The sequence below is a fragment of the Lissotriton helveticus genome, chromosome 4_1 (assembly GCF_964261635.1).
Source record: "Lissotriton helveticus chromosome 4_1, aLisHel1.1, whole genome shotgun sequence".
In the NCBI taxonomy this organism is placed as follows: Eukaryota; Metazoa; Chordata; class Amphibia; order Caudata; family Salamandridae; genus Lissotriton; species Lissotriton helveticus.
In genome coordinates, this window is record NC_136063.1 from 1,833,558,531 (window position 1) to 1,833,585,095 (window position 26,565).

At 42.3% G+C, this 26,565-nt stretch overlaps 1 protein-coding gene across 2 annotated transcripts in view; it reads right to left on the reverse strand.

Annotated features, from left to right (window-relative positions):
* Positions 1–26,565, reverse strand: part of APOOL (apolipoprotein O like) — a 246,955-nt gene that overhangs the window by 168,302 nt on the left and 52,088 nt on the right. The window lies entirely within an intron of this gene.

Genomic DNA, 26,565 nt, shown 5'->3' on the forward strand with positions numbered 1-26,565 from the left:
GGAACCATTTTAAGAAATGTCCTGTAAGATTTAGATTTTGGATTTAATGACAAACTTTGTGATGCTCCAGAGCTCCGCAAACAATGGGAGTCAACAAGAATTCCTGATGTTGTCTTAACATTTTTACATCATAGTTTAATATCAGCAAACCAAAACTATTACAAACTAAAGTTCTTGAGTTCAGAACAGAAGCTGACAACATTGATAATGGCTTTGAAGATATAAGCGAAGATATGGAAGACAATCCCATGAACCGACAGGCTTATATTGTACAAATGTACTATCGTTTCCAAATCATGTTTTATGAATTACATCACGGCAAAAAGAAAACTCCGCTACACGTGATGACTGCCCGTGCAATCTATGGCGAGTGCAAAAATAGAGAGCTAATCACTTCAATTAATGGGATTGGTGTATCAACAAGTTATAATGACATAGTATGGAGCAGGAACTTGTTAGGAGCTCATGTTGTAAAATCTTGTGAATCAGACAGCACACAACTTCCAAGTCACTTTACCAGGAAAGGATTTACAATTGTTGCTCTAGATAATTTTGATTCTGACAGCTCCTCTTTGTCTGAAACACCCAGCACACATGATACTGCCATGGTGCTTTTTCAAGACTGTGCCAAACAAGTTCCTGCTCCGTACTATGTCATTATAACTTGTTGATACACCAATCCTATTAATTGAAGTGATTAGCTCTCTACTTTTGCACTCATCATAGATTGCGCAGGCAGTCATCATGTGTCCAAGAAAAGACACTTAATTCCACTTCATATTCTGTACAAGAAACTTGACCCAGTGTTCTTATCAAGGCACATATTCTTATGGGTGATGACACTATGAGCAAAATTGGAACAAAGTTTGGAGCTTTAACTGCTGAACCTGTGATATTTCTAAAAGGATTTGCTGAGACAGAAGAAGAACGTGACTTTAAAGATGTAGAAAAATACCTTGTGAGTGTGTAAAACGAGTTCTGACTGTCTCACATTTGACGATCTTTGATACAGTGAGTTTAAGAAATCAGTCCCGCTAAGTGACCTTCCGCCAACATCATATTCTGTGCATGGAAACATTAAAAGGGCGTCCTACTTGATTAGAAGATGTGCATATGTTTTGGATTATGCATCTATAGAGAAAGATCCGTGTGAATTTGGATGGGAAGATATTGATGGGGTACTAAAACCTACAACATTTCTAAAGCCTCTACCCACAGAACTTACACATACTGGCAAAACCAGTGCTACAAAAGGATGTCCTTCTCAAATGTTCAACATGCAATGTACCACAAGCAATTGCCGAAACAAATCAAGTGAACGACAAAAATATGTCTAAAACATTTTTTTTCATATTCACATCATAAACCTTGTTTGTTGTATACATAAAATGATTAAAAACCATTATTTAGCGCCTTGAGACCCTCACGGGTGAGTGGCGTGCTTACAATTCCCCTGATTGATTATTATTGGTTTAATTTCTAAATATGTATCTTCTTCCTCTATTATAGCCACCATTTGAAAAATGGAAAAAGTGTTATTTTCTGTCTCTAGAAGACTACTTGACCCCGAAAATCTATGTTTTGACACCAAAATTAAGTATATAGGTCTAATGGTTCCTGAAATATTACATCATTACTACAACATATCCGCCATTTTTAAAAATGCCCTTCAGAAAGATTTGGCCCGGATCAGCAATGTCTACCCAAGATAAATCCCTTCTCGAATGATCCCAAAACACAAATCAAAACTGAAAATCTCTGGACAACAATTTGACCCAATGTAAATTGGAGAATGTGGGTAGACCTGAGCCTGCGCCGACTACCTTCCCTTCTCAGCGTGGGTCTCTAGAGAGGTGTGTTGAGAGGGGAAATGCAGAGGTGCTGCCAAGCAGCTGCCACAGAGCAGCTGTTAGTGCAGTGCTGGGTCTCTGCTCCCAGTGTAAAAGCAAAAAGTGTGCCTTTCATCTAGGAGAACACAGATGGTGGTGGAGAAGACCAGGCAATATTTTTCAATTTAGGTAGAAAGGAACTCTGGGTGACATCATAAACAGCTCGAGCTTTAGTTCCATTGTCTACTTGATGTCACCCAGAACCTTTCAGTGTATAACATCCCCCTTATTCAGTTACCCATCTATAAAATTCTAGATATAGAACTTTCATGAACTGTTTAAATTAATTTTCTAGGATCACCAATGTTTTCTTTTTTAGCTGTGCAACGCTCCACAATGCAATTATATGTCTCAAAGACTACCTGGATCACGGTCCGGCAGTGATCCGCAAGCAAGGAAACACTAGAGAGGTGTACTGCTGGAAAGAGGAACATACGCGCTGCACATCATGGCATGGGATAAGCTTTCGCCTCGCGTCCCAACATTCTTGTTTTAAAGAAAATCCTTCTGGTGAGAACATTTCATCTTCCCCAGACTTCATGCATCATATTTGTTTTCCTACACCACCTTGCACCCTCATCACCATTACAAAGATTCCTCACGGAGGACCAGCTTAATCTCAGTGCTTTTACAGTGTTACTGACTTCATGACTATACTTTTCAAGGATTTCATTAGCATTCTGTCTGCAGTAACATTATGGCAGATTCAAATAACCTTGGGTTGCCTTTCCCTTGGACAAAAATGAACTGCCATGACACCAGTAAATAATTCCCCTCCTTCAACCACAGCTCATTTGTATTCCTGTATGGTGGTTCTATGTCAGAGTATCATATACAAAAATATTGTGCTTCAAATATATTGCAGCCATTACATTACACAATCTTGTGAAGGTAAGGATAGATTTACTACTGTTAACTCAACATCTGGGTTTTTAAAAGAAATACATATCATCAAGGTACATGTATGTGGAGTTAAGAATAATACATCTATACTTCGCTTAAGAATATTGTGTTAGTCATTATTTTAGCCATAATATTTTTGCAGCTCAGAATTACAATATATTCTGCTAATATAGCTGTCTGACGTGCCAGAAATTACTTTCCTATGCCGTGAGGGGAATGGCTGTTCTACTCCCTCTGCCATACACCTCACCTTGAATCCTTCAGCGCCGTGAGGGGAACAGCAGGCACAGCACCATCCACGCCACTGTAAGGGGAACGGGCAGGTGGAAACTACAACTCCCAGGAGGCTCTCTGCGGCGCCAGAGGAGGGCGTCACTGCAGGGCGACAAAGGCCCTCAAAGTCAGCACGGCCCTCCCGCAGCGCGGGACGTGCCAGAAATTACTTTCATACGCCGTGAGGGGAACGGCTGTTCTACTCCCTCTGCCATACACCTCACCTTGAATCCTTCAGCGCCGTGAGGGGAACAGCAGGCACAGCACCATCCACGCCACTGTAAGGGGAACGGGCAGGTGGAAACTACAACTCCCAGGAGGCTCTCTGCGGCGCCAGAGGAGGGCGTCACTGCAGGGCGACAAAGGCCCTCAAAGTCAGCACGGCCCTCCCGCAGCGCGGGACGCGCCAGAAATTACTTTCATACGCCGTGAGGGGAACGGCTGTTCTACTCCCTCTGCCATACACCTCACCTTGAATCCTTCAGCGCCGTGATGGGAACAGCAGGCACACCACCATCCACGCCGCCATGAAGGGAACGGCCAGGTGGAAACAACACCTCCCAGGAGGCTCTCTGGGGCGCCAGCGGAGGGCGTCACTGCAGGGTGACAGAGGCCCTCAAAGTCAGCGCGGCCCTCCCGCAGCACGGGACGAGCCCGGGCCAAAGGCGGGCCTGTCATTGCCAGGAAGAGGCAGGGCAGGGCCACCCCCCTTTCATCTGCAAGTGAGGACCTTTGAGCAGGTACTGTTGGCTCGGGGATCTACTTGTTCTTATTCCCTTAGATCGTCACAAGCTCAAGGATTGTTCCGCTACCTGTATAATTTCAGTATATTTGGCTCTGACGGTTCAGGAGTGCCCATATTGACTATATTTTAAAAAATTAAAAATCGAGCAAGTCTCTATTTGTGGAGACAGGACTTTTCAATTGCACATTGTACTTTAGCGTCCCTTTTGTGACCAACTGCACAGTTGATAGGATAATCATTCACAGTACAAATTCTTAGTATTTTTTTTTTTTAAACAGGCCTGAGGAATATTTTAAATTTGCTATTTGTGTTGATTGTTGTAATTTTTCTGTATTTTGCACATTCCATTTTGCACGAGTCACTTTATCTTTATTAGTGAATTTGCACTTTATCAGGGATCTGAGCAAATAACCCTGAATGCCTATAAGCTGCTAAATATGAATAGGTGGAAATTAAACCCAGGGAAAAGTGTGGCAGGAACTTTAGATGCCTTTGAGGGCTGAATCTGTCCTTATTAATAAACTTAAATCAACAGAGCGCAGGTTATCCCTGCAGCCTTACACCTCCTCGCAAGGTAGGCTCTCTCTTATTCCTGCCTTTCCTGATGCTCTGTCGGTGTCTACACGCTCCCAGACCGGCTGAGCCAATCTCCACTTGTTGTCCCAGCAACACTGATTAATTCAGTCTCCTGCACATCTCTGGAGCAGGAACTCAGCCCTGTTAAAACTAAACTAAGAACTAGAGGGCAGAAAGCAAATACTAAATCCAACCGTATCAATAACTCCCCTGTTGTAATAAGTAAGAACCGGGGAACAACGAAACCAAATAAACTCGTAAAGGGCAAATCTGGGAGGAATGAGTTAGTTGTTCCTACTACAGGTGCCGGTAGTGAGGGAAATCCTACCTCCCCGAATCAGAACAGGGTAGGTTAATAACTGTGAGTACACTGGAGGGGGACTTTTGGGGTAGGCTTGAACCCATGCTGACTACCCTTATAGACCCCATTTTTCAAACAATAGGTACAGTAGAAGACAGTATATCTAAATTAGAAAGTTTGATGGTTTATACTCCTCCTGATATTCCAACAGTAAGCACAAATACGCCTCAAGCTCAAATAGCTAAGGAAGGGGTAAGAGCCGGGCCGAAAGGAGCAGGGGGAGCCCTCAGTGTCAGGCTAACAGCAAATAGCAAGGCGCTAGATAAGAACAGGTCAGTTAGTTTGAGGCCCACCAGTATAGATGGATGTATGACGTTACAACGCATACTTTTACAACGCATACCTTTACAACGAAATTTTTACAACGCAAAAACCATTACAACGCATGTATTTACAACGCATGTTTTTACAACGCAGGTACCTTTACAACGCATACTATTACAACGTAAGTATTGGTAAGTATATATTAATTTTTTAAATGTGAATTAATTGAAATTAATATAATTTAATTTAATTTAATGTCATTTAATTAATTTAATTTAAATTTAATTTTATTTTATTTCTACCCTGTACCCCTGTACCCCAAAAACCCAAAATTTACCCTGAACCCTAAAAATACCCCTTTACCCAAAAACCCAAAACTGACCCTGAACCCTAAAAATACCCCTTTACCCAAAAACCCAAAACTGACCCTAAACCCTAAACCCTAAAAATACCCCTTTACCCAAAAATCCAAAACTGACCCTGAACCCTAAAAATACCCCTTTACCCAAAAACCCAAAACTGACCCTGAACCCTAAGAATACCCCTTTACCCAAAAACCCAAAACTGACCCTGAACCCTAAACATACCCTTTTACCCAAAAAACCCAAAACTGACCCTGAACCCTAAAAATACCCCTTTACCCAAAAACCCAAAACTGACCCTGAACCCTAAAAATACCCCTTTGCCCAAAAACCCCAAACTGACCCTGAACCCTAAAAATACCCCTTTACCCAAAAACCCAAAACTGACCCTGAACCCTAAAAATACCCCTTTACCCCAAAACCCAAAACTGACCCTGAACCCTAAAAATACCCCTTTACCCAAAAACCAAAAACTGACCCTGAACCCTAAAAATACCCCTTTACCCAAAAACCCAAAACTGACCCTGAACCCTAAAAATACCCCTTTACTCAAAAACCCATAACTGACCCTGAACCCTAAAAATACCCCTTAAAAAACCCAAACATATAACATTTTAAATATAATTATATACTTACCAATACTTACGTTGTAATGGTATGCGTTGTAAAGGTACCTACGTTGTAAAAACATGCGTTGTAAATACATGCGTTGTAATGGTTTTTGCTTTGTAAAAGTTTCGTTGTAATGGTAGTGCGTTGTAAAAGTTGCGTTGTAAAGGTTGTTTCCCGTATAGATACTTCGGTCTCTATACAGCAGTCATCTACAAGAATAAGGCCCTCTATGCCTCGGAGGGACAAGAGACCAGAGGCCAGGTCTCCTCAGGTGACGATTCTTCCCACTATTGATCTCCCACTCGAATCCACTCCATATGTAGTGATTTTGGGGAGTGTCCCTGCTCTCCCAATTAGGAAGAGTGAAGATTATGGGTAGCTATTAAATAAAGTCAACCATTGGTTTACACACAACACTACAGTGGGTGCTCATATTTCTAAAAACATACTCATAGCACGCAGGGTTAGTTGGATTGGGAGTTCATGTAAACAGGGGTCAGGTGACTGTATTATCATAAATTTTGACAACCCCTTTACTGCAGGCCGTATTCTTTCTAGGGACTGCAGTCTTACCCCCTTAGCGGGCTCTGTCATCAAGGCACTACCTTTGGGCTATTTTTATAGGCCACCTTTCAATAGGGACATGACTGCAGATGGCCATGGTGTACCCCTTTTTGGGGGAGGCCCAACAAGACCATACCCTAGCCACCAGTCTATTCCCTTGGTCCAACCTCTGCTAGATGTCGATAGGCAATTTGGTACCGGCCAAAGAATGGCGTCAAACAACAGATTTGCTACCTTAACAGGCATGGAGGAATGCGATTGACTGCTGGGCCCCGTACTTGCTGGGCCCGAGCCGGTCGCACCTCCTCAGGATTTAAGGGAGGTAGCTGTGGGGCTCCCAAGGTTGAGTTCAAACAAGCTCCTATCCTAGAATATAGGGGGGTTGGCAGCTATGTTTCAGGATCCAAGATGGGTGTCTTATGTTAAGCAATTTACGATAATTAACCTCCAGGAAACGTGGTTGGTGGATTGCGACCTTTTCCTGGAAGGTTAGAAGGGCTTTTTTGTTCCAGCGAGACCATCTATGAGTGGGAGACCAAAGGGAGGTTTAGTCACATACATTTCAGTGGCTATTGATTGTAAGTTGTAGGTGATGCCCACTACACACCCAGGAATTCTAGTATTATCGGCCCGAAGGGGGGGGGGGGACATCAGCTGGGGAATTGTCAATTTCTACAACTCATTCTCCTCCCCGCTTGAGGCTAGCAACATAACTACCCTGGGAGTAAGTATAAAACAATCCCTGGGCTCAAGCCTTCACAGCCTTTTGATCGCTGGTGATTTCAATATACATCCCTATGGTGATCCAATAACGTTGCGTATTTCTGAACTGGGTTGTCCTCGTATGAAGGGTTTTCATTTTGAACATACAGCTCAAGGAGAGCTGCTAAATGCCATGACAAATGAACTAGATTTGGTGTCTACAATGATCTTAACTGACCCGCACACTAACTTTCACGTGCCTACATTTAAAGGACACAGGAGGGGGTCTTTTATTGATTGCATTTTAATTTCGTCCTCCTTACAATTTTTTATTACCAATTTTTATATTGTAGAGAGCGAATGTAATGATCATAACCCCTTAACACTTCATATGAAAGGCCCACAGTCAGTACAATTTGGGGATGCTTCAAGGAAGGGCGTACTGCGACCAACAGATGGGAAGCGCAGACTAAAATGGTCACAGGTATCCCCAGAAATATTTTATAAAAGGGTTAAAATAGCATGTGCTGATGAATTGTCCTTATGTTTAATGGAGCGGTCCCCTCCAAAAAAGATCCTCAGCGCATTTGAGGCTATTTCACAAAAAGTGGCTGAGCTATTATCTGCTACAGCTAGTGGTCAAACCTTGTCTGGTCCCAGATGGTTTGATTCCCATTGCTCTAAAGCAGCCAAGAGGTTAAGGGAAGTCCTGTCATCAAAACCTAGAATTCAATCTGAAGTCTCCATTTGTCGTAGGGAATATAAGGCAGCCGGAAGGGAGCATTGAAGGAAGAAGCATGGAGGGAGTAGATCGATTCCAGCGTCTCCTAGAAATAGCTCGAAGTTCTGGAGCGTTGTGAATAGGCCCCTGTTTGACCACGAAGGGGTGGGGGGTGGGGGGTCTTGAATCACATATCACTGAGGAGGAGTGGGTACTTCATTTTAAAACTAAGTTTTATTGCCCGCCTGAGCATAATTACAGGAAGTCCCAGGACATCGAGGACCCAGAAATAACATTTGAGAGGGGTGAAATCCTGGAAGGTATCACAGGATAATCTGTTGGTAAAGCGCCCGGTCCTGACAGGATCCCCCCAGACCCCTCCTTTTGGGCGCCGATACTGGAGTCCGTTTTTAATGCAGCGGCAAAGTATGGTTGTCCCCAGTCCTGGGCAACCTCTACCATAGTTCCTGTGTTTAAACAAGCATTTGCAATGCAATAGGTCTCGCATTAGGAAAGTTTGAGCTATTAGTATTGTAAATGACAAATTTTTTATTTATGTTTTGTTTTTGAAAATAGCGAAATTAATAGCTTTGTCACTTACAATGCCAATAGTTATAACTTTCGCAAATGTGACACTATAGCATTTGTAATGCAATATGTGTAGTATTTACGTGACTTACATGTATTAATATTACAAATAACAATTTTTTTTCAATAATGAATGAATGAATGAAAATGGAACTTATAAAGCGCACGTACACCTACGGTTTCTTAAATAAAAGTTATTGTAATTTATAATGGCAATAGCTTAAAGTTTTGTAAATAACTTTTATGAAGATTATGTTCAGTGTATTTTATTGTGACTAAAATCCAAGAACAGAAGTGAAATATTAACTTTTTTTGTTACATTTGTAATAAAGCTTGAAACATTGAGAGAACATATTTGAACCAGGTGTTGTTGAATGGTTGCACAGATTGATGCTGTGGTGGCACAGATTGATGCTGTAGTGGCGCTGAGTGATGTTGTGATGGCGAACGAGTGATGCTGTGGCGTTCAGTGATGCTGTGGTAGCGCATTGCGATGTTGTGGTGCCCCTGAGTGATGCAGTGGTGGTGTGGAGTGATTCTGTATGCTATGCTATGTCATGTTTTGCTATCCTACGTTTTGTTTTGTTATGCTATGCTATGTTTTGCTATCCTATGCTTTGATTTATTATGCTATGCTATGCTTTGTTATGCTATGCTATGCTATGTTTTGTTATGCTACGCTATGTTTTGCTATGCTATGCTTTGTTATGCTATGCTATGTTTTGTTATGCTATGCTATGTTTTGTTATGCTATGCTATGTTTTGTTGTGTTTTATTATTATGCTATGCTTTGTTTTCCTATGCTATGTTTTGTTATGCTATGCTATGTTTTGTTGTGTTTGGTATGCTATGTTTTGCTCTGCTATTATATGTTTTGTTTTGCTATGCTGTTTTGTTGTATTTTGTTAAGCTATGTTGTGTTTTGCTGTGTTTTGCTATGCTATGTTATGTTTTGTTTTGTTATCCTATGAATTGTTTTGTTATGCTATACTATGTTTTGTTATGCTATGCTGGTGAGGGGAGGGGCTGACAGGCAGGAGATGCAGACAGAGGGGCTGACAGGCAGGTGGAGCAGACAGAGGGATTGACAGGCAGGTGATGCAGACAGGGGTGCTGACGGGCAGGAGATGCAGACAGAGTGGCTGACAGGCAGGTGGAGCAGACAGAAGGGCTGACAGGCAGGTGGAGCAGACAGAGGGATTGACAGGCAGATGATGCAGACAGGGGTGCTGACAGGCAGGAGATGCAGACAGAGGGGCTGACAGGCAGGTGGAGCAGACAGAGGGGCTGACAGGCAGGTGGTGCAGACAGGGGCTGACAGGCAGGTGATGCAGGCGGAGGTGCTGACAGGCAGGTGGTGCATGTATTTAGATATATTTGTAAGTATTTAATATAGTTCAAGTTCAAAAAGACTTTATTTCGCTCAAAATGACCTTCAAAGTACGAGACACAACATTCAATCATTTCTAGAATTACATCATCCAACCACTCAAAATTAACAAGATTGTATGCAAAGCCAAACACTTTGAATTGAGAAGAGAATCCCTCGGAAGCTAGGAGAAAACAAAGCCATCCCTTGAAGAAGAAACCCGCGTTAAAGTGGCAGGGTACGGACAGCAAAGAGAATTCAGCAGACACACCAAAGTGAAAGAGCCTCTTTCAGCTTTTTATGAGGCAGCTGCACATGAAACAAGAGATATTGTGTATTTTATGTCTTGGAATGAAGAAAGGCTAAGTGGAAATTCTATCACAGTGTCAACATTAGCTCCTTACATTGTATAAAATGCACAATCCGCCCCTCTCCGTGATGCAAAACTTCACTTAATCCCTGATAGCAACATCCTTGGACAATCCTTGTACTCTCCAAAACATTGGCCCTGTATACAATGCACAGAAGCAGTTTTATAATAGCAGTCGGGCCTACATTTCACACCACTGTATTTTGAATAATAAACTTGGGAACCCCAAAAGGAAGCCAACAGGGCGGTATGTGCCTTTCTGCTCACAGGAGTTCAAAACAAGCTATATTTCACAAGAAGCCAACATCTCCTGAAAGTTGGGGGACCGGAGCAGTGTCAGTCACATCCGAAGCATCCCGGATATGCGACTGACTTTGCCCAGTTTTTGTGGTGGGCTATTGCCTCTGAAAGGCCAGTACAGTTTGGGTAATGTCACTTACCTATCAGGAGTGGGAACGGCGATAAACGATGTTGCATTGAGCGCTCATGATTGGACTCCCCGCAGGGCACTGCAAGCTTTTGACACTGCACAGCAGTTTGTATCATGAACTGATCTCGAAGCCAAGAGGGGAGTTCTAACCTTGGGTTCTGGAGTGGAATGCTACTCCCCCCTAACCGCTTCGACACCTCGTCAGGGGCAGTAAGCGCTATATAAATAGAGTGTAGAATTACAGTTACAATTTTATGACAACATATGGCATCCATATTAATACCTGGTGGCACCATGCATTGACATACACTGCATCATGTGCCGTGCTTCGATTGTGCCTTTAGAAGTGTAACAAGGAGTGATGGGAGCCTAGGCCGCTCGAGTCAGCATCACTGTGGGCACGGACACCCCCTTCACCCTCCCCACAGCTGGCCGTACATTCAAGGCTAAATCAATGGAAGCGTCACTCGCAATCATTTAGGGACCGTATTAGGCGCTGATTAGCTAGCCTTCCCTTCCATATTGCAAGCTGCTCTTCTCAATTAAACGCCAGTTTCTCATTCAATAAAACCAAGACAGTAATGGCTTGTGCCCATGGCTTATCTATTCTAAGCGAATTTCGGCAGGTGTTTCTAGTACATTTCCGAATATCAGAGCTTGACCATCTTGAATAAAAATAAAAAGTTAAATTTTATGTTGCTTAATTACCCGGTCTGATAACCGCTTACACTGACAGGAAATGCACAGGGATGCTATCATCATGCAACCAGAGCTGAAGAAGTTCACGCCACGGCTCGGGTGCCGGGCAAGACACAGGAAGCCAGGCGGGACTGCCTGCTTAAGGGCGGGGCCACCAGCACAGACAGGAAGCAGACGGGAGCCTACCCCCCACTCGTGTGAAGAGAAGGGAGCAAGCGTGTGACCCAGCAGGGCTCCCGTGCTAAGGGAGAGCCCTGCCTGCTGTTGAGCCTGCACCGCTGCCGCGAGGAGTTTGGGGAGAGAAGCGGCGGGGGCTCGAGGCACATTGCTGGTGCCTGCCCCCGCCGCCTACCAACCCCGTGCAGCCGCCACCACCGTGGGACGAGAGGAGTCAGACAGACCCGGTGAGGGGGGGCATCGGGGCACATTGCCGGTTCCCGCCCCCCCCAGTGAGGGAAGCCCCCGCGTGTGCCCGGTGAGTGGGGTGGGGGAGAGAAAGAGAGAAAGATATCTGTGTGTATGTGTTAGCCACTTGCTGCCAATGTAGGACAAGAGATGTTCACGGTGTGTGGGTGAACGTGCGCGCTCACATGGGGGCATCGCCTGCGCGTGCCCATCCCCTTTCTCACATTCCCAGGTAGTGGATGACAAAAGATGCTTCATTGGATGCAGCGCTTTGCGCTGCTTACACCAGCCCGACCTAAAAAGGCGATAGAGACAGTACCCACTGTTATAGACCTATTTCGCTCATTGACTCAGTGGTAAAAGTGGTGAGACGGGTCCTCCTTCAGAGACTATCATCCTGGGCAGAGGACAATAAGATTCTGTCGGAAGTCCAGTATGGGTTTCGACAGGGACGTTCCACCGCTGCTCAGTGTCTCAATTTATTTTTGATATTGAGCAAATATACTGTTGCTCGCTCTGGGACCATTCACCTTGCCTCAGTTATATAAAAAAAAAAAAGCTTTGGTGGGTTAGGGCGGGGGGACTTATTCACCAATCCTAATGGTATCATAAAGAAGGATGTGGAAGCGACCAAAGTAGCCTTTTTGTCACTAAGGAACATAGAAAGGGAAGCCAAGGAGGTATTGAAACCTAGCGTGCGGACGTATATAATGCTTAAAAGAACCACCATGGCAGAACCTTACCTCATGGGGTCTTTGTCCACACATGAGAAATTTCTGATAACTAGGTTTCGGCTGAACCTTTTTCACCTTTGGCTCACCAGACCCAAAGGTTTTAATAGAGGTAAAGAGCTAGCACCCTGCGGCTGCGACAGTCTCCGCAGGATACGCTACACTTCCTGTTTTTGTGTAAACTATATGAATTTCCTCACAAACGCTATTTGGTTCCTATTTTAAAAAGAATGAATTTTAGACAGGCTCATCCAGCACTTGTGTACCTGAAATTACTGAAAGAGGACTGTATATTTTTTATAGTAGGGTTTTTAAAAGCCACTGTTAATTCCAGGAGTTATATGGATGTGTAAAGAGTGTTTCCTCAGGCTTTTTATCTATTTATGTAACTTTAATTGCTGTTTTGGTTGTCATCTTAACTTATGCACTGTCACTTAAACGGTTTTTATTTTAATGTAACTTTTATGGTTTGAAACCAAAAAACGAATAAAGTTTTTCAGACTGACTGACTGACTTCCTTTACGCTGCCCTCTGCTGTCTTCATTACTGTAGCAATCGATAATGACTATGGAATAACGTGGAATTCTTTATTCCACATTGAAATCACTGTAATAGATAGACAGTTTTTAATCAGCGGTACAGCATCACATCAGCTATGGCAAAGGGATAACATTTCTCAATAAATTCTACGTACTTCAGCAAATGACCATAAAGAGAAGTTCAGACTATATCTATGTTATGTCAGCTACCAGCTCATTGTTGTCTGGCTAGACAGTGCAGCTATCGCCAGACAATTAGGTGAACATAACTAGAGATGGGCTGTGGCTCAGCGCACATATTGGGAAAGAGAAGTACATGTTTTAATTGGACAGACGTTGTATCCTTTCACAAAAAAAGTGCTTGTCCTGCACACAGCTGTGATCATTTTGCTTGTTTATACAGTTGTCTGATTTTGAACTTTAAAGGTCATCCACGAAGCAATTCCATTAAAGTGTCTTAGATAACTAAATAATGTATGGGGTGATTCTCTGCCAGCAGCACAGATGGGAGGAGGTCGGTCATTAACCTACATGGGTTTTTAGGTCTTGCTTGACAGTGCACTCATAAGCCAAATCTATTAGCACTGCCAATGCTTTTTTTTTTTAAGGCAGGCACAGCCAAAACCTTTGTTTAGAACAAACCAAAGACTGGGGTCTGGTCAGCCGCCTCATCCACTAATTGCCTTGGGCCAGCCCCATTCAGGCTTTATTTATATTTATTATTTTATTAGATTATTAGAAAGCATAAAGATCCACAGGTATTGGAACACTGTACAAGAAATAAAACTGATGTGGATTAACTAAATGAACATCACTCCCGAACAGTGTAGAACAATACAGAACATCCAAACAACGAAGCACAGTTTGATCAAGGAAAATGAAAAACAAAGAGAACATGAGGATATGAGGAGCTAAGAGGAGATTCGCAGGAAGGAAGACATGCTAGGGAAACCAATGATTTTTGGGGAAAAGGACAATGACAAGAACGAGGCAAAGTGAGTTTCTTGGTGGAAGAGGCGAGTCATCACGGTGTGACAGGTTGACAGGTGCTCAAGGGAAGTACAAGAAGAAACAAAACCAGATGAAGGGAGAATACGGCTAGAATTCAGAACATGAACAACCAGAAACAAGCACTGGCGTTGCCAATAGGTCTCGCATTAGGAAAGTTTAACCTATTGGTATTGTAAATGACAAACTTTCCTAATGCGAGACCTATTGGCAACGCCAGTGCTTGTTTTTCCTGTGATGTTACTTGTATTCAGGAGGCAGCTCTCTAAATAGGACTCCTCGGCTCCGTGTCAGTAGCGAGTTTTTTTTCCTGCGATGTTTGTCTATAGTAGGCAATTGATTATTCATCTATTTTGTGTACATGAGTGTTTAATATTTATCAGTGACTAAATTCTTCAGATAAAGCCACTGTTTTACTTTTTACGTTGGTATGCACTGCTCGGTTTTATATTGTTGGTCCTCTAAAGCGCGAGACATGCGTGCAGCCCGGCCTGTTAAGCAAGATGCACCCTTTGAAGTCAAGGCCTGCGGCCGTGAATAAGTGAGGGCGGGGGGCGGGGCAGCGGAAGCCTTTGATGAGGCAAATGCTGCTGGCAAAGCTGGCTGGGGAGGGGGAAAGTTTATGGCCCAAAAGCGCGTGCCTGTGGCCACGTGAACTCGATGAAAACCGCACGAAAAAAGCGGTGGTTTCACGAGAATTTCGAGCACTTGAATTCTTGCCATTTCCCATTCCTTCGGAATGGAAAAGGCGAGACCTAAAAATGATTTACTAGTGCTGGGGATTATATTGGTTGAGATACTGGTTAAATAATAGGTTTTGAGAGTCTTTTGGAAGCGTTTAAGAACATTGAAGATGGACAGGAAGGGACTTCCAAAGTACTGAAGCTGCTTATGTGCTTCTACTCCAATTGTTCTGATTTTTTTTCATCTCAAACTGAACAATTTTAAGGCTTCTGAATTTTAGGTTTGAACATGGGGGGTTCTAATTCTGGATCTTAAGTGTTTTAGCTATAAGTGATATACAAGTGAGGCAGACAAATTTAAATGTTATCCAGGCTGAGGATAGAAGGTAAGTGCAAAGCAAATGTCTAAGTACGTGTATGATAAACTCATATCTTCTGGTGCCTGTTATCAACCTTGCTGATGGGAGTTTGAGGGGATTCTGGCCATAAGAAATCTCCCCAAATTAAGAAATATTAGAACAAGTGATTGTACTACATTACGAAAGTTATTAGGCTCAAAGAGTGATTTTAGTTTTTTCACTGCGTAATGCTAGGATCTGGCCTTCTTGGATGCGAGTTCAACATGTATCATAAGTGAGGGTTGATCCACAAGCCTAGAGATTCAGCTAATTTGTCAAGAGATGGAGCAAAACTATTGCTGTGAAATTCAATAAGGCAATTGTTGTAGGGCATCCTTTGGGTGATGAATCACAGTGAGCTCCATTTTTTCTGTTTTTAACATGAAAATATTTAAAGACACCCAATTCTGAATAATAGTAAATTATGTCTTCGGTGGAGGAAATCTTTAAGTAAACAAAGTATAGCCGACATGTTGATGTTGTTGACTTCATCATTATCCACAACAGTTCTACAGACAGGTACCAGACACTGGCCCTTGGAAGACACCACATGACCAGGGCATGATCTGTAGTTAAGCACCATAGTCTGACCAGTTGTTTATGGTTACTCTGGAAAGAGGTGAACCAGCTCAGTACCAGACCATCAATGTCCATATGGGACTCCAGAATTCTGAGTAGCTAAGGATAATTGACAGTGTTGAAGGTCATGGACTGATCCAGAAGGATGAGGCAAGCAGCTTCCTTATCTAGTATTTAGTGTATGCCACCTACAATATTAAGAGTGGTGGATCTGGTACTACATCCTCGCTTGACCCTGAAGATGAGGTGCAAGAGATAATTTTTGGTCAGTATATGTTGCGACTTGTAACTAAGGTTATACATTCATCCATTACGTTTTGTAACCACAAAGTTGGTCACAAGGCAGTAGTTGGACAAGATATTTGGGTGTTTTTCAGAATTAGAGTAATTTGACCAATTTTGAGAACATTAGGAAAAGTGCCTTCTTTGAAAGAGATATTGAAAATTATGTTTGAGCTTGTTAATAGGGAGTATGTCATCCTGATAAAATGCTGACTTTAATCTGTTGATGATATTCTTCAGAAATTACATACAATTCACAGAGCAAGGGTAGCAGGAGGTTTAAAACAGTGGAATTCGCATCCTGGATCAGCTTAGAAGACTAATTCTAACTCACTGTCATGCTTACTATTAGGTGTATTATTTCACTTTGCTTCCATTGCAATGCATGAGGTAGACAGTCTTCTTGAAAAGAAGGCATTCCTTAACAATAGCAGGACATGCTTCACGATAAGCAAATCCTTACTTGAAGTATGTAAACAGGAATGTGTGGAAAAACTGTATCAAAATTGTAAAACAATGTATTTTATTGCAAATGAGACCTGGTAACTATTATGTGGTTATATACTTTACTTGATCATAGTTCAATTAGGAGTTTGCTTATAATTGTAATGGTGTTGCTTTTCATGTTAAAATCAATAAATAATATGCATTGATTTTGGGAGAAAAAGAAGCATGCAGGCACTGCTTTCCGGAGTTCAAAAGCAGTCTTGGAAACGATGGATTCCTCCACTAAAGTAACACATTCTCAGTTATAATAACATTACTAATGTTTGCTCTAAATAAGTGTAATGTTGGTCAATTGTTATTTTTCAAGAAAATTATACTTTGTGTACCAAAGGAAAAATACAAACACATGGCGTTATTAAACAAAATGCACAATGCAAGTATTATTTTTTTTTTTACATACTTCTAAATTTGTGATATCTTTTAAAGTAGCTTGTGATGCAACACAAACTAATCTACAAGGCAAGTGATCTTTTCTTTCTACAGCACATACATCTGCTTCATGTGCCATTATTTTCCTTTCTGTAGCATACAAGCTGTATCATCCCCAGATGCTATCTGAAATCCTAACAATTCAAAAAGCAGAACTGCTGTTGGTCTCTTGCAATTGCATCTGTCTGGATTTTTCAGGGCCTGCCTACGTCAGTGAATGCGCACTTGCTTACAATAGATATTGTGATCAATACAGACTTGGAGTCGGTCCATTGCTTACTAGTTGTGAGATTCACGGTCACTCATTTCTTGCCTTCAATTTGGGCAGCACGAGCTGGCTTGACTTCCTCTTTTTTCAGCTGAACCATCGCCCTAAAACCAATTGCTTCATAGGGATTAGGGTTCTTCTGATGCTGGCGCTGTGATTGAGGAACTATTTTATATTTATTTTGCTTCATTCCCTCCCCCAGTCAGTGTTGCTTCTTCCTTTCCCACCCCCGCTATGTTGCTTCTTCCTTTCCCAACCCCATCTATGTTGCTTCTTCCCCTCCAGCCCTTGCCTGTGTTGTTTACTCTCCACCCCCTGATCGTGTTGCTAATTCCCTACCAGCTTTCATTGTGAGAACAGAAATAAACAGTCATTGGGAAACATGTTTTGCTCCTCTATCTAAGCATCCTATAGTTAGAAACAGCATTGAGCACAGTTCCTTGTCGTCTACTCTAAACATTGCAAGTACTCTACGTCACTGAACTGTACTCTGCACCACTGCACTGAATTCTACGCCACTGACATGTCCTCTTCCTGTGTTTGGCCTTCCCCCGGAGAATGGGCCAAGTACTTATGTCGATCCACTACTCCCATTTTGGTGATCCTTTTTTCTTTGTGTTCAAGCACTCCATATGAATGCTTGAGTCTCGCACATCCCCGTCCATGTAGCTTCTATTCCCTCCCACCAGCCCCTCTTCCTTGTTGCTTCCTTTCCCTGCCACTCCCTACCCTATACTTTATGCCACTGAACTCTACTCTGCACCACTCTACTGTATGCCACTCTACGCCATTGCATTGTATGCCACTCAATTCTTCTCTTTTCCACTTTATGTCACTCTACTTTAGACCACTCTATGCCACTGCACTCTACGCCACTCTACTCTGCACCACTCTATGCTACTGCACTCTACTCTAGGCTACTGTATTCTACACCACTACAATCTACACCACTCCATTATTCTCTAAGGTAAGCTACTCAATGCCACTCGACTCTATGCAACTCTACTGTACCCCCCTCCACTCCACACAAAGACACTCTACTCTACCCCACTCCACTCTAAGCCACTTTACTCTACACCACTTCAAGCCACTCTACTCCACGCCAATCCACACCATTCTATGTATCTCTAGTCTACCGCACCGCACTCTATGACACTCTACTCTATGCCAATCCATGCCACCTTACTCTACACCACTCTAATCTATGCCACTCCATGCCATTTCATTGTATGCCACTCCACACCACTCCACATCACACCACTCTAAGCCAAACTGCACTCCGCTCTATTCTGCCGTACAACATGGCTAAAAGACATTGGCAAAGCCAAGAGCTCTTTTGTAGGCAAAACCTATTGGTATTTTGTAAACGTGACCTAGGTGGCGATCTTGCTGGGGTACAGGAACATGAAGGAAAGGTTGTAGGATGTCTGTTTTTTCGTATACACAACATTTTAATACCTGTAAATGAACTATGCACATATTTCGAAATATCAGCAATTAGGAAAGTACAAATAAAGCACATTTTTTGGTAATTCTGAAGTGTGATGGCAACAAAGACACTTTACTTGGTGATGCACAAATGATAAATATTAGTTGAAATCCAATGCCCATACATTATTGTATGCGCGCTATATAGTTTTAACAGTAAAGTTGCATGTTTAGGCAAATTAAGTGCCATTTGAACAGAAAATGTGCCGACTACAAATGACAGCATGCTACCTCATCAGTACTCCAAAATGCACCACCGGCTACATACCACACCCTTCCACGCTCCTGCTGAATGGGAGAGCCGCATTTGCTACACTTGCTCTTTGTGTGGTACTTGGATTTTTCACATACCCTAAGACTCAAAGATTTAATACTGATGGCAGCAGCCACGCTCTGACAATTATTCCAGCACCACTGGTCTAAAGCAACTTTCATTCTAACAAATGGTGGAGAAACCATGGTGATTTATCAATGCTGGTCAGTAAAGACTCAGGAATGATATGTCTATTTACTGAACAGTCAAGTATAATTCATGTTTGCACATCTCTTCAATTACTGGTTGTGGCACAACTCTCTTTCTCAAAAGTAGGATCCCAGCTTTCTAGCCATGCAGGGACCATCAATATGTGTATCAAGGTTTTGAAGGCATAATGCAACTCAAATGTAAATAGTGTGGTGTACATGCAGAAGCATGCATCTGTTAATTGAGGCCGACGTCCCCAATGAGGTAGGAAGTGTTTGTCGTACATGTTAAACAAGCATTAGCAAGGTCAACAAGTCCTGCTTTAAGTGTGCAAACAGCATTCTTTTAGCATTCATTAGCACATTAAAGCCAGCCATCTTGGCTTTGCTAATGCTTGTTGGTGGTAGATTTATGTACCCTTTGGAGCCACATATTCATTTATGAACAAATTATCACAATGGTACACATGTCAAGAGACTACAGTGGCATGTGGACACAGTTGCTCTACTGAGACTGCATAAATGCTTCTGATGTTAGTCCATCACGGTATTGAAAGTTATATATTTTAGCTTAGTATAGTTCGCTGTTTTCTGCAACGATTTTCGCAAGCACATTAGCCTCTGATGCTAGGTAGAAATAGTACTCACGTGTTGAGCAAATGATCCATATGGGACTTACTATGCTGTTATGTGGTCGCATCGTTTACACTTTTTATATTTATAACAAGTTGCGACTGACATTTTCTGAAAAGTCTTTAGTAGCTGTAAGTTTACTGGCGTGGTGGTAGGTGTACTCTGAATATGGGTTGTAGAGCAGGGGTGGCTCCCCGAAGCTCATCCTCATCTCACTGCTGTTTTTTTTATTTTTTATTAGGGAGTTCGGCTGGATGCAAACATGGTGACTGGGAGTTAAGCTACTACTGGGGCACTGAAACGCTCACCTTATCTTTAACCCATGCATTTTAAATTTATTTCAAGGCAAAATTATACAACCAGGCTACATCACTTACGTCACTGCCATTAACTACAGTACTATAACATGGAAAAATCTGGAGTAGCTAGCTCTGAAAAACACAAGCTATTTTATCAGTAGTGGCTGGCACAGACTAGGGGTGGCAGGGCAGAGGGAAAGGGGTTAAAGAAAAAAATAGTACCTACTAGCTGCGTCTCTCCTGTGTCTTTCCCGGCAGGAACAGGAAACACCCAGGCTCCCCTTAGCCAATCATAACGCTGCATCTGAGCGCCGTAGTTCGGCGCTCAGCCAGGGACTGGGAGCCTGGGCATGTTCTCCACCCAGCCAGTAATGCAGCCTCGGTGGAGAACATGCAAAGTGTGCATGACTGTTTGGCCGGCCTGAGACGGCGGGCCAAACAGTAATGACACTTAAGAGTGCCCACCACTCCTCCCCCTGCTCCGAGAGCACAGCAGCCCAGCAAAGCTTGCTCAGCAGGAAAAAATAAAATAACGAGCTATTATCATTTCATTTTTCCTTTATTTACACTGCTTAAACGAGTGGGACGATGCTCCTCCACCTTAGCGGAGGCTCCGCCACTGTATTCTATCAGTTATAATCACTGCCACTATTACTGTATTAAATGGCAAATTCATGAAATGCTTTGCAAGTCTGGTTTGCCCTTTGTATCTTCAATGTTTTACCGTTAAAATATTATTTTACTGGATTTAAGGTCTAGGTAATGTTTATTTTGTTTAAGTGTGACTCCCCATCTCATTTGGTGAAAATTCTTCATCTTGGCCTACAACCAAAAAGGAAGGTTGACTTTTGGAAGCTTAGTGCGGAATCTCCGAACAGAGTCTGAAACCTCAGCAGGCACAAATATACTATGTGTAAGTTCCTCTGTGAATACCAAAAAATAGCAAAGGTAGACTTTTGCTCTAACTTTACCCTTGTGAATGAGGCCCAATATCTAGCAGAATTGCGACAGAAATCACAAGGTCAGTGTGGAAATAAATGGTGTGCTGTTAATAGTGCGTGACTAAGCGTTGCCACTTCCAGCAGGCAAGGGCTGATTTCTGCACCGAGACTACTCTTTTCACCGCAAAAAAACTGCTGCTGTATGGGATAATGACTAGCTCCATCTCGGACCACTATGCTACAGGCATTTATTATTACCATAGGTGCACGATGACGCTGTGTACTCCGTCAGCAAGGCTGAAACAGAACCCTAACTGTAACCTAGAAGACTACAAATGTGTTTTCAAACAGAAGCATTGTATTATAAACTTCGTATTCGCGATTAAGGGGCCACGTCATAGCCAATGCTGTCATCTCGTGGCCGTACGTGGTTAAAATTATTTAAGACTAAGAATATATATATATATTTTTTTACCTTATTTTTAATTCCAAAGTATTACACTGAGAGGGATTATAAGTATAAGTAAGTGCCTGTTTCAAAATATGCTGAGTCGGAATTACAACATCAGATTGCCTAACATTTTTCCACTTTCGCGCGTCTTTTTCTGCAGCAGATTTCACCAGTTCGTGCCTGTAGAAATATGCTGTGGGAAAAGCTAGGAAGTCAGCAATTACTGCTCATCACGGAATATATACCGAGTGAAAGAAAGTGCACCTTCTAGACTGGCAAGTGTGTGTGTGTGTGTGCTACTGGTGATGGCTACGTAGGTGGATCGGATTTGATGGGCGATGAGTGAATACACATGGGCGAATGGGCGAATGGATGATGCTTGAGTGACTGTATGCTGGAAGAGACCAGCTTTCAGTTATAAACCAGATCTATTGGCTGAGCCAGTGTCTGTTTTGGAAGGGGTGCCATGTTATCAATCATGGGTCTGGTGAGAACATTCACTGATACAGAAGTTGTGGGAGAAGTTTTGAATAATGATGTCCCAGAAAAGCTCTGTGGAAGGAGTGTCGATGTGACCCACACTTTATGTCTCTAGCCATATTATCTCTCTCAATGTCACAACAAGCACAAGACCAGGTCTAATAAGCTGCATGTATTCCTCCTTATTCTCTGCCTTTCAATGTCTTCCTTTTTCTTAGGATGCATCCCTTCTATTCTCTACGGCTCTCTTCTGCTTTCTGATTGCATTCTTTATTGCATTTTAATCGCGGTGATCATTTTCCAGTTTATAATGACTGTATTATTTACTAGCCTCCTCATTAGAGACTACGAAGGATTTCTTCTAGCAAAAAGATTAGGAAACTACCCCAAATCTTGTCAAAGTATTATTACCTGATACTAGGTTCCAATTGAAACTTCGATCAGTATATTGCTCCACTTTTCTATTAAATTATTTTCAAACTGCCGTTTTGTTTCTAAAAATGACACAATATCCCTGTTGTAACAATGAAACAATCCCGTGCGACAAAAACATTACCTTAACATCAACGATAAGACCATAAACGGCTTCACTCCATAAACTTCTAATTACAACATGGAAGAGCATTAAGATTAACACCATATTAAGAACGCACACACCCTGACACAAGGTTTAAAATAAACACTTTTCCCCTTAAGATCAAGTAGTAACCTAAATGAAATGATAAGCGTCCTTGTGAAGTGGCTTCCAGTCTTACTAAGGGGTGTGAGGCTTACACCATTATGACACAGCAGACCACAAACAAACCTACTTTTAAGTAATGTGTCTAGTACATGACTGGGAAGGCGAGGCCTTCGGGCACAATATAGCGACCACGTGTGGAATGCCATATGTGCTGGAACCAGAGTAGGGAGGTGAGCATGTGGAGTCTAGGGGACATTTGACCTTGGGAATGGGTTCGGAGACAGGACAGCTTTAGAAGGCCACCACTGGGGGCCTCACACCAGTAAAGCCTCTAGCAAAGTCAACAGATCCATTTAACACACACGACCACCTTAAAATACACAAGTTCAGGATGTGGGCTTGACAAAAACCTCTCGTCTTTGATTTATTAGCCTATAATGTTGCTCCATCAATTATCATCTAAGCCGCAACATAGGGTGCAAATTACCAGAGCCAATAGTGGCAGTTGGTGGAGCAAGTGGCAGTGGTTGGTGGCCACTTATGAACATTTTTGACCACATGCACTTATTATTTTACAAATTAACCTATGAGGTCAGTGCTTCATGTTCCAACACTAAGAGTAAAGTACCACGCACTGGAGACAGCCAGCAGGGAAGGACAGAGAGGGCTGTAGCTGGAAAGTAGTCTGCTACAGTTCCATATAAAAAAAATCAAGTGGTGGTGGAAAATTACATCCAAACAGACAATGGCCTTAGATGCAATATGAATACTCCACTGGGATGACAAACACATGATTGACACAGTCTCAATTCAATGGGCGAAAGTTGCTGGTCAAACAAGCCAGTCGATGAAAGGGGAGGACCGAAGGCCCACTTCCTGACAGCTGAGCTGTTAAAATGCAGATCAAAAGAAAAGCGGCAAAGAAACAGAAATGGTGCAAACCCAAAGTCCAGGCTGTGTTAATTATGCATAAGGAAGAAATACTTCTTAAATGGAATCGTTAACAAGCAATAAAACACACTGCATTAAATACACAACAGTAAACTGCACGTCTTGTTTTTTCAGTAGTATAACTTTAGAGACATATGTTAAACAAAAACCTTACCTGCAGAGTTGCTACATGAAGGCTTTATGACTCCGCAGGCCAATTAGCAACTAGTAGCCCATGCCAGGACACTGAACATTCCCCACATCCTCCCCCGTTTCAACTATATACTAAAATCTTTTTTAATCAATGTTAATTTCCACTATCAGCAAGGAAGCACTGAATCATAATGTCAGTTTTTCAAACGCCCATCAAATTAATCATGATGAACAGAGAACCCTATACACAGAAAGCATATTAAGGGTAACTGGCTACTCAATGGAGTGTGTTCTGTACATTGTAGCAAGAATTAGGTTCACTATTTTGCAAAAACATGGTTTCAGATATCTTGAGCAGAATTGCTTAGGGTACTGCTACCACCCCAGTTGCTTATCCTCCAACTTATTCTTTTAATTTTATGCATGCATGCCTCTCCCTTCAAAGACATGCAATTACTGTTTAGGCTCCTGCTTCTTTAGGAACTACACTATTTAGCAAAATATCACGTGTAAAAAGAAGAATCTATGTAATAATGCCAACAGAAAAATTTGAGAAAAGCTGTAACTATGATGAACCTAAGTGCAATAACAATATGAAAAAACAAATTGATGGAAATAAGCAAACATAAAAATAAAGTGCTTTGAAGCAGATACCATGGTGGACACCACTCAAGAGACCAACATTTCTCAACGTATATACTACATAGTTTGACAACTTTTGGGATGGAAACAGTGCCAAAAGATACTATGGATTTGGTGAATCCCATACACACTTTAGAGCCCTGAAGAAGTCCTTTGTAGACGAAACACCTCTGCTACTGGATTTTATCATTCATTTCATTGATGTGATTCTGAGTTTAGAAAATTATTTATTAAAGCGCAAATCAAGAAGGAAATTTCGACACTGGAAGTTCATACTTGTTTACATAGAGACTGCGATCTTTGATGTTGGAGACTAAAAAATTGTTGCTATCCTCTAACATCTCTTACAATGCAATATGATTACTGAGTGCTGAACCACTATCTGTTCTTTAGTATTTTGGCATTTTTTCCATTTTGGAGTAGAGAGGGGTTATACTCCTAGGTTCATTGCAAATTTGAAAATATTTTGTACCTTCCTGGAATATTATTGTTGGCAGGTGCAGTTTCTCTTTGCCTCAACCCTTCAGTTCTGTGTAGTATAAAACGAAAGTGCGAAGATTGGTGTCTGGAAAATAAAAGCAACTGGGAAAACAGCCAACGAATCAACAAGAAATAATTTGATTGATTGATGTAGCATGGATTGTACTTAAGGGGAGAGAATATGCAGCATGTGGGGTGGTTGAGGCTGTGCACAAGGTGGCTACGTTTTGCGGAGAGGAGCATGCAGACAGCAAAGATATGGAGGTCAGTGTGTGACAGAAGACAGGACTATGGATGAGTGGAGCTTATGCGAGTAAAGACTAGGTATAATTGTGAGTACACACTAGATGCATGAGTAAATCCCAATAAAGACTCGGTCACAAAGACTAGGTTAGAATGTGTGTTTGTAAGCAACTGTTGAGGGCGACCTGAGTGCCGGTAAAAAGCATGACAGATCTTTTTGTTCAGTAGGATGATAAATGTAGGCTCTTCAATGGTCATGTCAGCTCTTACAGTCGCCAGGAGACCAGTGTTGAAGTAGCAAATGTATGCACATTTATTTTATTTTTAAAGTATTATATAGTGCGAACAAGATCCCAAAGGATATCAGAGCACATTACATTAGGATGGAATGAAGGACATAAATTTAAAATTGGCATCAAGTAGGAGTAAAAAAAACAGGATTGATCGCAGATTCCAGGACAATTGCACCGTGGAGGGTAATGCAATAAATAGGTATAAGCAGGCAATGAGGGGGGTCACAGCCTGCGGGAAAGAGGAGCAGTGACAAATGAAGGTACAATGGAAGCAGGAAACAACGTCTTCAAGCAGATGAGCCTAGCCCAATTAGGGTAAGAATTTATTCATAAGGAATCTTTTGGCTTCCAATTTGAACGCCGTCGTCAGCCACTCTCTGCACATCCACTCTTACATGTTTAGCCACTGTTTGAAGAACAACCTCAGACATGCTCATTGGATGGGGCGAAAGGGAGACTGACCGTTTATCCAGTTTCGGTCGCGATCTTGGGAAGGTACAAGAGACAAGCACTCCTGGAAAAGATGATCAAAGGAAGATGTGTAGGAAGACCACAAGGGGAAAATACTACCTTCTAAATTGATGTCCCCGGACAGTGTCTGTGAGCATCTGGAGGTTAATGGCGCCTTGGTGGCACACATGATCCTCAAGGTAAGTTCCTGCAAGGCTGAGCAGCACTTTCCAAGAGACAGTCCTGACTTAGATGATTCGTTTAACTATTCCCGTTGACGCCAATGCAGGGAACTGGCTCACCAGTACTGAGAGTATTGGAGGCAGAAGTATAACACAGAACTGACAAAAAGGCCGTACAAAACTCTGAAGAGTAATCTAAAACTCTTTTTGCAGGCAAGTCGGTAGTCTTCATTCATTTTCAATCAGAGTTTCTAATGGCAATGAATCAAGCACATAAGCAAGGGTAAACTAGTTTACAAATTGTAGCGATCCCTAAACCATTCCTGTATTGAGAATGTGTTTTGTTGCATCAAAGGAGTACCGAGGTTCCTTGCACCCAAAATACAAGATGGTGGGGCCTTCTCTAAGCTGGGCAAAGCTCTTCTCTGTCACAGTTCGGCATATGTTTCCCAGAAGGAAGGGACATAAGAAGGCCTCACTAACTTCCACTCTTAAAGGA